The sequence below is a fragment of the Gordionus sp. m RMFG-2023 genome, chromosome 1 (genome assembly GCF_954871325.1).
Source record: "Gordionus sp. m RMFG-2023 chromosome 1, tfGorSpeb1-WG-v2, whole genome shotgun sequence".
Classification (NCBI taxonomy): Eukaryota; Metazoa; Nematomorpha; class Gordioida; order Chordodea; family Parachordodidae; genus Gordionus; species Gordionus sp. m RMFG-2023.
In genome coordinates this window covers 28,190,452-28,199,550 of record NC_088775.1, presented here as the reverse complement: position 1 = coordinate 28,199,550, position 9,099 = coordinate 28,190,452, and the positions used below count along the sequence as shown (strand labels likewise).

General features: G+C 26.6%; 1 long non-coding RNA gene across 1 annotated transcript; it reads right to left on the bottom strand.

Annotated features, from left to right (window-relative positions):
- Positions 1–2,139: 2,139 nt before the first annotated feature.
- LOC135922381 (uncharacterized) lies at positions 2,140–7,407 on the bottom strand. The gene is made up of 3 exons (XR_010570870.1): positions 7,321–7,407; positions 2,383–2,481; positions 2,140–2,233 (listed from the first exon to the last, which is right to left on the bottom strand). It is a non-coding gene; the product is annotated as an uncharacterized LOC135922381 (long non-coding RNA).
- Positions 7,408–9,099: the final 1,692 nt, after the last annotated feature.

The following is a 9,099-nucleotide window of genomic DNA, read 5'->3' as shown; positions in this document are numbered from 1 at the left end:
GATTTTAAGCTCTCATATAATGTGGAATATTTTATTTTGCCAGTTTCAGTACTTGTTTTTAATGAAATATTAATATTTTTTTTAGAGACTTTGCCTGTATTTGTGCTCAAGGGAGTTGTTAAAGATATATTCTTATTTATGTTCGTTGTTGATTTTAAGCTCTCTTTTAATGTAACCAGACTTGCTCCAGTAGTTGTTTCTAATGAATTAATTTTCCTTACAGAGACTTCTTCTGTATTTTTGCTTAAGGTAGTAGTTAAAGATATGTTATTATTAATGTTCACTGATGATTTTAAGCTCTCATATAATGTGGAATACCCTACGCTAGCTTCAGTACTTGTTTCTAATGTAATGTTTTCCTTAGAGACTTTGCCTGTATATGTGTTTAAGGGAGTAGTTAAAGATATGTTCATATTTATGTTCGTTGTTGATTTTAAGCTCTCTTTTAATGTGGCCTGACTTGTTTCACCAGTTTTAGTAGTTGTTTCAGATGAAATATTATTTTTCTTCTCAGAGACTTTTTCTGTATTTGTTCTTAAGGTAGTAGTTAAAGATGTGTTATTATTAATGTTCGTTGATGATCTTAAACTCTCATATAGTGTGGAATATCTTGTTTCGCCAGTTTCAATACTTGTTTCTAATGAAATGTTAATGTTTTTTTCAGAGACTTTGAATGTATTTGTGTTTAAGGTTGTAGTTAAAGATATGTTATTATTAATGTTCACTGTTGATTTTAAGCTCTCATTTAATGTGGAATATCCTGCGCTAGCTTCAGTACTTGTTTCTAATGAAATGTTAATGTTTTCCTTAGAGACTTTGCCTGTATGTGTGTTTAAGGGAGTAGTTAAAGATATGCTCTTATTTATGTTCTTAGTTGATTTTCTCTCTTTTAATGTGCCCCGTGTTGTTTCACCTGTTTCCATACTTGTTTTTGATGAAATATTTAATCTTTTGATTGATATAGTTGCCCTACTTTTGACAATATTACTATATGAGGCATTGTTAATTGATAATTTAATAGTAGTCGTGTATTTTTTTAGTATATTTTCTGAAGCATTACTATTGTATAATAAAGAGGTAACCGTTGTCATATTATTGGTAGTGTATGAAACAGAAGATTCGGCGCCACTGATTGTTGCGTTACTTTCAGTTGGGGCAAATGTCTCATTAGACACCAAAGTAATATTTTCCCCATTATGAGTGAATACCATAGGAGTTGTCGAAGTGGTTTCAGAGGACATGCTTAATGTTTTAGATGTAGAAGCTGTCACTAAGCTTGCATTTTCGCTAAAATTTTGGGAAGTTTTGCTCACACCAGTTGCTTTACTTTCCTTTACAGAGACTTCCTCTGAAAATATTTGAGTAATATTGCTAGTAAAAGTCGTTAGGCCAGAAATACTTGATGTTTTTTTTGTGTTCACTTTTAGCGATACATTTAAATTTGTATAAAGGTTGGCAGTGGTAGCTTTGGGGGATATACCATTACTTTGGCTGCCATTGATTGTAGAAAATAACAAAGTGGGCGTGATTGATCCGTTATTTTCCTGTATATATTTGCTAATATTGCCTGTAGAAAATGTCAGAGTGGGTGTGTATGATGTATTATTTTCATGCATAGATATGCTAATATTGCTTGTAGAAAATGTCAAAGTGGGTGTGGTATATGAATATACTTTCATTCGTACTGTGGCATTTGATAAAGTATACATAGGGGTATTAGTTTGATTAGTTTCTACCATAGAATTAGTTTTACTTGTATTTTTTAGAAAGACTGCAGAAGATGTTGACATTTCATAAGACAAGACACTACTTTTCTCAGAAGCACCAGTAGTCGAAATCGGTAGCGAAGATATCTTTAATGTCCCATTCCCAATTGCAGTGGTTTCGATTGTAGATGATACAATTGATGAAGGCGTAATTGAAGATGATATCGATTTCCTAAGTAAAGAATTGGATGATGTTTCTTGAGTTAGTGTTATATATTTGCTTGAGGTAGATCTACTGACTTTCAATTTACGAGTCGCATTTGTACTAAAACCACTAAAAGGCGTGGAATATGTAGACGAAATTTTTTTTGCTCCTTTTGGTGTCAATGTCATTTCGACCATCGATCCAGTTTTCTCATTACCTTCGATCGTTGTAAAGGAAGCATTTGAAGTTGTTTGAGATGTAGACTTAACCAAGGGTGTGAAGTTCGTAGTCCCAGATGTTAGATTTAAGGATGAATATCTAGCTGAAAATATTTATAATTGATTTGTAAAACATTAATTTGTATATACTACAAATTAATTAATTAATCTAGAAATTTATTAAATGAGTGAAGTAAAGAATTTATATTATAACTGACTTTGATAAAGAAAAAGAATAATTGGTAATTTGTACTCATATAAGGAGTGCCACTTGTTTCCAATGTCTTTGTAAAGCTGCTCATATACTCTGTTACATTGGTCTTTTGATTGGGAAAAGTGGATTTGGTTGTTGCTCAATTTTTATAAGGATTATTTAATAGAAATAAAATAATTTATAAAAAATAAGATGAATTTAAATAATTGTTTTTAGTTTTATTTCTTCCCTTTTTTATTTTTTGACATAACAGGGTTCTCCATTCAGAATTGAAAAGTCCCAATTAAATAAAGTGCTATTAAAAAAAATACTCGATCAAAAAAGGAAAATTGTCAAACAAAAAAAGAAAAGCGTCAAAAAAAGAATATTCAGATTAAAAAAGGTAAATAGTTATAAAATTATATTTATTTTGTCATTTTTATAACGGTGATATATGACCGTCTGTTCTTAAATTTTTGGTTATTATTTCAAAAATTTTGCGATCTCTCAATAATTCTTTATAAATCCTTATTTTTCTAATGTTTTCTTAATTTTTTCTTTCTTCTAAATTTTAATCATTCACTTTTTTAAAAAACAATATCTTTATTTTTCCTGTCATTCTTCAATTCTTTATTCTTTTTTTATCCTACATAATGAATTTTTACCTTATATTATTATTATTTTAGATGTCACTTAATTTTTATTTCTCTTTGTCAATCAATATTATTTATTAATATTTTTCTCTTTTTTTCAAATCATTTTATTTATTTAAAAATAGGAGATATACACTAAATAATTAAAAAAATATATATTAAAAAAAACAAATAAGCATATATTAAAAATAAATTAAAAAAAATATATACCTATAAAAAACAACTGAGAAAAAAAATATTAAAAAAAGTGTACAAATCATTCTAGAGAATAGTGAATTATTAAAAAATTAGATCTGCAGATTTCCAGGGAAATCTGCCGACGAAAGTAAAATCCTTCATTGGGGTCCCCTGAGATCTGTCTTATTTTTTTCCTATAATTTTAATGAAATTGAGGGCATCACTTCCAAACATGCCTTGGGTATTGGTAACAATCGGTATGAACACAGTGTTGGTAAAGCCATAAAATATAATAAATTTATCGAACAATAAATAAATTGGTAAAATTAAGAAATATTTATTGTTGAAGTCATATATTATATAAATAATCATAGAAAATAAATATATTTTATATACAGTATTGTGATAATTTAATGAAACATTAGTTTTGCGGGAGTGAGATATCTGCGCCTAAACTAAAAAATTGCGGGAGTCTACCTACGATGGGGGGAGACCTGGCAACCCTGTTCATTTTTGAAAATGAACTTGAACGTGTGGGAGTTCGATTTTTTTAGAATCATTTAAAGCACTATCTATGAATAATTAAACGTAAAGTGGTAAATGTTATCATTTAATATTAGTCTCGTCTGTCATTCAATCCATTTAATGACTGTCTTAAAAATATTATTATTTTTTGCTTTAAAAAATATATTATTAAAGATATGCTAGTATAATAACATGCAAAAAATAGATTGATGATGCTACAAAAGCTTTAATAATTGATGCATTAAAAAGGATAGTATCAAAATTATAACATCGTGCTCATAAGGTAACCTATAAAACTGATCAATATATAAAATATAGTTTACCCAAAGATACCTGACTAGCATGCATGAAACTAAATCAAGAATAAGAAGAATCACTGGGGTATCCAGGATTTTCTTATAGGGGAGGAAAATTTTTTTTGGGTTTGGGGGCGGGCCGGGTCTTATGTTTTAGCTATTCTATTAGATTATTTATAATTTAATAATAATTATATTTATATTTTTAACTATTATTTACTAATTCTTGCTTATGGATATTACAAGCCTATTTTTTATTATTTCAAGTTAGGTATATTATTATATATAATAAAGTTTTTTTAAATGTAAAGTTCAAATAAAGTGTGATGTCATTTTTTTTATAAAATTTGCTTTAAAAACTAGCCTCAGCTTAAATTCTCATACAATATAAGTAGAATATAATTTTTTTATTGAAAATACTAATAGTAGTGTGTATAAAATATTGACTAGAAAATAATTAAATTAACAAGTTTTTTTTTTAACTTCTTATCAAATACAATATTATACAAAATATTTTCTATAATTATAATGTGATTTTTAATTTTCGTGGGAATGTTGCCAATTCCTCAAGAATTTCGTTTGTAGTTGGAACCAAACCACTGTGGATATTTAACAGAGCTAAACCATTTAGCCGAGATTCAGTACTTCGTAAATATGTTTTTAACCTTCTCAAGTTGGAAAAAGTCCTTTCATTCGGCAACCATGCAAAAATATAAAACAACTTCAAAATATTAGGAAATTGAGCCAAGGTTTCTTTACACCGATTGAGCACATCAATAGCATGCTCAGGAAAAATAGCTAATCGTAGTAAATATTTATACCACAATTCGAATTCACTGATTAAATTTATTCAGTATCAATCTCATAATAAAATTTTGCTAAATATTTAATTTTACCAATAGTGGCATTAGAAAACGAAGAAGGATCTTTGGGTAATAAAACTTGAAGATTGCTAAAGACTCGTTTTTTATCTAAAAACCGTACTTTTATTTGCGATAAAAAAGTATCTAAGAATAGGATGAAAATGGATATTTTATATTATTTTTCAGTTGAGCCAATATTTATTTTACATCTCAATAATGGCCTAGGTGCTAGACGAGGTTTAATTAGTGTTATATCATAAAATTTAGCCTTCGATTCAACGTCTAGATAAATATTATGAAAATAATTATCTACATTCATTCTTATTGTATCTACCTGTTCATATATATTTTCCGCCAAATCAATAACCTGAACCAAATCTAAATTTGGTTTTTGTAAATTTCTACAAAGTAGTGAGCTAAAAATAATTTATTGATGCAACTAGCAGCAATGATAAACTCTGATTGATCAATTGAATTCAATAATGATATCGCTTCTGACGACACATTACTTTTTTTCATGCTAAGCCTTATTTAACTTTTGTATTTCTATTTCTTCTGTTCTACAAAATGGAAGTAAAAATGAAATTATAGATATTTATTAATAATTAAAATATTATTAAAAATACTTATTAATTCTAACTCACTAATAATTTTGAATTTAATAAAATAAATATATATAATAATAAAATAAATTATCTTTTGATTTCAATCTCTGACTAAATATTTTTCCATTATTATTATTTTTGAATAATATATTGGAAAATTGATATGGGGGGGGGGGGGTAAAATATTTATTAGCTTAAAATGATATTTATGAAAACAGTCAAATTTGAGACAATCCCACCCCCCCCTCCCCCCCATTGGTTACGCGCCTGAGAAGAATATATATTAAGTTGTAAATTTTGATTATACCTTATCCTTATAAATTTCATATGAAATGAGTGTATGATGTAGAAAAATTAAAAAATAGTTACTCTCTCGATTTAGGTATAGTTTTCAGTTAGAGAAAATACCAAATCATATAGAGAGATTTATAAAAAATACGGGAATTGGTTTGTGAATGTATAGCCTGTATGAAAGAATAATTTATTTATATTGAAGGGAGCGGTTTTTCAATATCAAATGAAAAGGCTATTAAAAATGTCTAAGTGAAAGACAATAAATTTTACTATCATTGTTGCAATGTTAATATTCAGATTCGAGATTCTTGGCTCTAATAGAATCGATAGAAAGGAAAAAGCTTACAATGAAATATTTACCACCATAAGCCTAATCCCATTAAAAATGTTTTTCCAATTGAAGGATTTTGTCAGAATTCAAAATCCTAATGAGGTGGAATTAATTCTCTTTATGAAACATGGAAAAAGAAGACTAACTGAGGAAAATGCAGCGAATTATTTTAGAAATATGGAAACCTATATTCTAAAATGTATAAGAGGAAATATTTTTATTGATTATATAATTTTTTGTTTCTTACTATATATTGCAATTGATATTAAATAATTTGATATAGAAAAATTTTAATAAAAAGATTTGATCGCCAAAGAGGAATAAAAATTATGTGAAATTTAAAAAATAAAATATATGGAAAAAGAAAATGATAAAAAATTAGGTAGGATAAAAAAGAGATAAAAGAATGGTTATAAATGATATAAAAATAGAGAAATGAAGAAAATTGACAGGGGAAATAAAGAAATTATTTTTAACATGACAAAAAAAGTATGCTCAAAAATGAAAAGAAAGAATAATAAAGAAATTTGAGAAAAGATTAGAAAAATAAAGATTAAAAATAACCAAAAAATTTAAGAAAAATCATATATTAGGGATAAAAAATGACATAAACTATAATTTTTGTTTATATATTTAAAAATAATAACGATTTTCCTTTTCCTTTTCTCAATGAGAATTTTTGTTTTTTGATTTAGACTTTTCCTTTTCTCTTAAAAATTTTCTTTTCATGATTGACTTTTCCTTTTTTGATCAGATTCCCTTTTTTGATTAAAACTTTTCCTCTTTTGATTGACCCTTTTCCTTTTTTGATCGGACTTTTCCCTAAATCTTTGTTACTTTTCCTTATACATTTTTTCTTGATTGGATTAACCTTCGTAACTTATCATTTTAGATTGATATTTTCCTTTTGATTTGATCTTTTCCTTTTGATTTGATCTTTTCCTTTTTTGATTGACACTTTTATTTTTTGATTAGACTTTTACCTTTTACCTTTTATAATTTACACTTTTCCTTTGATTGGGATTATTCCTTTTCTTGGATGAGAAACTTACACCAATAAATTTCCATATTATAATTTTAGAACTTAATAATTGGTATCGGTGCTAAAAGATATAGAAATATAGTTTAAATCAAGTTTCAATTTTATATTTCTCAAAATCGACATATTTTTAGAATCATTTTTTGACAATTTTTGAAATGCCCATAGTTAAGAAACAAAATTACAAAAAATATTTACGAATTTATAATATAAACCTTCAATTTTTGGTGTAGTACAATTGTATTTATAATCTACTATGTAATACGGTATGATCTCTAGCTCCCATATTTCATACATTGATAATTCGTAAGTTTTATTTTGCAATTGTGTCAAAACAAGATTTCCCAATATTTTTTCATAATTAACCACACTAGTTTCTTTTATGATTTCTCCGATCTATAATTGATAGAAATAAAATAAAAATTTGAGTTAGAAAACTTATAATATTGGAAATTTTACAGTTATATAAAATAACCAATTATCGATTTTTGATTATTAAATTATCCATTTCTTATTATTCATTTTGAAAGGCAACTTGAAATTCATGGGCATTTCCACACAAGAGGTATAACAAAAAATCTTTCCAGTTTTATAAACTATACTTTTAACAGTTTTTTAACATTTTCTCACTCTTTAGATTTACAAGATAAATTTTATATACACGCCATTTATCACAAACTCTTTTACATCTTTGGCATACCAATCGCAGATCGCCTAACATTTCCTATATACGTTTCCCATCAGCACAAAAGTCAAATTTTACAAAAATATATAAATAACCTCTTAATATTTATTAGTAAAATAATAATTTTTTAGCTTCCCTTAAGAATGATATATTCTAATTAAGACAGAAAAGCTTCTCGAAAATGATTTATTTTAGTCATTTAATTTTTATGGACATTATATCTAGCCAAATTATAATAAGGAATTTAACAAGGTGAACACCTCTTGGTCCTGTTTACTGCTTAGATATTAAAAATCATAAATAAAATAGATAACCTTCTTAATATAAATCTTAACTTCCTTGCTGAGTCCTTCTTTATTCTCATCAAGCTAAAATAGTAGATGTCCTCTAAGGTCCACCAAAAAATATATTTAGGATTCCCCATTGGCAACCTCGTGCCCTCCCCACATTCTAAAGTGTTTATAAATACTCTTCTCTTTAACACCAAGCCTCTATTCTTTAAAATATTTCCTTATTACTCCATTTTAAAAATAATAGGCTCTTTAAAATTCTTCATATCAGATCTTTAATATGACTTTGCCATTCACATTTTTATTAAGAATTTTAATTTGGCAGTTAAACTTTCCGTTGAATTTTTACTTTGACTAACTACTTTAGATCTTACAAACTAATTAACTCTTTCGTGATTTTAAACTGTCCTAGAGATAAAAATTCTTTTAGCCCCTTGATTTAACAATTATTACCATTTGCTAATTAAGTGGCTTTTTCTTAAAAAGATTGATATCAATATGTATTTCAGCAGGAAAATTCAAATATGAAGCATAGGGTGAAGCTAAGTGATTTTTAAGATTTTAAAAACGTTGAAAAAATATTAGTGAATTTCAAAACATCTTTAATAAATTTGTAAATTTTAGCACAAGCTAAAACTATGAGGTTAATCAGTTAATCAGATAGTGAACATATTATAATCTAAGCAACATTGACACAACTAGATCCAAATTAAGGGAAGACGAGAGAGTTGCTATGAAACTATTAATGTTTAGAACTTGAAATTTAGTTCCATAAGCATTCTATAATATGAATAATTTTGGATTATTTTTTTAAAATATCTCAACTATTTTTTTTTCAATAAAATGTGTTTTTGAAGTGCTTCACTATTTGCGATAATGCCCATTAAATAATTGATAAAATGAAATTATGTTAAAATTAAAATACATTTTTCGTTTTTAGGTAAGTTCCATACATACATCTTATCTAATATTTTTAGTGGATATGGCTGATACTAATAATATTGGCCTGGGCTAATTGG